This window comes from Fragaria vesca, linkage group LG4, assembly GCF_000184155.1.
Source record: "Fragaria vesca subsp. vesca linkage group LG4, FraVesHawaii_1.0, whole genome shotgun sequence".
In the NCBI taxonomy this organism is placed as follows: Eukaryota; Viridiplantae; Streptophyta; class Magnoliopsida; order Rosales; family Rosaceae; genus Fragaria; species Fragaria vesca.
Genome location: NC_020494.1, coordinates 22,930,930 through 22,932,682, shown reverse-complemented (window position 1 = coordinate 22,932,682; position 1,753 = coordinate 22,930,930). Strand labels below are relative to the sequence as shown.

Here is a 1,753-nt window from a genome sequence, read left to right as displayed (position 1 = left end):
ATGTTGAGAACTCACAGGTTAGCGAGAGTTTGTTACTGATGAAATTTTATTCCTTGTCGTCTGGGGTAGTGAACCACTTGTTGTCAGACCGTGAGGGTAGAGAGTTGGATCTTCCATTTGAAGTTACAGATGAAGAGATGGAGATTATCCTTTACCGTAGAAGTTCTTTTATAGTGGGACGGTCAGGAACTGGGAAAACCACAGTATTAACAATGAAATTGTTTCAAAAAGAACAGTGGCACCAATTTGCAGTTCAAGGATGCTATAATAGTCAAAATACTAGCCAGGTTGAGGAGAGTTCTGCAGCTACTGAAGGGAAAGTTCTGCGCCAGCTTTTTGTGACAGTGAGTCCAAAGCTATGCTTTGCCATCAAGCGACATGTTTCACACTTGAAAAGGTGAGGGGACTATTCTTGAAAAAGACATTTTCTGCCTCTTTTAGCTTTATTGTGAATTTAATGGTTATGATATGAATCAGTATACTACATCGTCCTCGAGATATCATGCAATAGAAGTTATGGTGTCACAAGAAAGTGAAGAGACTATAAATAGTTTAATTATTATTTTTTTCTTGTCAAATAATTATTCTTTTCTCAAATATGTCTCAAATAATTATTGTACATGAAAAAATATTGATCTCTGTTACTCATGTTGAAGTCTCTTTCTTACTCATAACTTTTAATATAGATTTTCTCTACATATTTTCTCTACAAAAAGTTTAATCTGCTGATTTTGATGTTCACAGTTTTGTATGTGGTGGAGGTAACTCAACTGACTCAAGTGAGGGAGGTTTGATTGATATGGTTGATTTTGATGAGGAGGAAACCCAATTCAAGGATATCCAAAGTTCATTTCACAATATTCCTCCAAGCTCTTATCCTCTCGTCATTACATTCCATAAGTTTTTGATGATGCTTGATGGAACTTTGAGTAACTCGTACTTTGAAAGATTCCTTGAAGTGACAGCTACTGTTGGCCAGTTTAGGAGTTCGTCATCAGTTGCATTTCAGAACTTCATAAGGACGAAAGAAGTCAATTATGAGAGGTTTAGCTCTTTGTATTGGCCCCATTTTAATGCTCAGGTAACGAAGAAGCTTGACGTTTCAAGAGTCTTTATAGAGATTATTTCTTATATAAAAGGTGGCTTAGGAGCTATAGATGCATGTGATGGTAAACTCAGCCGGCAGGATTACGTTCATCTGTGTGAGGGCCGGGGTTCTAACTTGAGCAAGCAAAAGAGAGAAGCAATATACGATATTTTTCAGGCTTATGAAAAGTTGAAGATGGAAAAGGGTGAGTTTGATCTGGCTGATTTTGTAATAGATCTTCACCGTCGACTCAAGCAAGAAAAATATGAGGGTGATCAGATGGAATTTGTTTATATTGATGAGGTTCAAGATCTCACAATGAGTCAAATTGCTTTGTTTAAACATCTGTGCAACAATGTAGAAGAGGGATTTGTTTTTTCTGGTGATACAGCACAAACGATAGCAAGGGGTATTGACTTTCGGTTTCAGGATATACGACATCTGTTCTACAAGAAGTTTGTACTAGAGTCAAGAAGCAACAGTAATGATGAAAGAAAAGAAAAAGGCCTCATCTCTGAATTACTTCAGTTGACTCAGAACTTCCGTACTCATGCCGGTATATTGAAGTTATCACAAAGCATTGTTGAACTACTGTATCGGTTTTTCCCATTTTCTGTAGATGTTCTGAAACCTGAAACCAGTCTGATTTATGGGGAAGCTCCAGTT

At 37.1% G+C, this 1,753-nt stretch overlaps 1 pseudogene; it reads left to right on the top strand.

Moving 5' to 3' along the window:
- LOC101297831 overlaps positions 1-1,753 on the top strand; it is a 33,904-nt pseudogene that overhangs the window by 28,634 nt on the left and 3,517 nt on the right.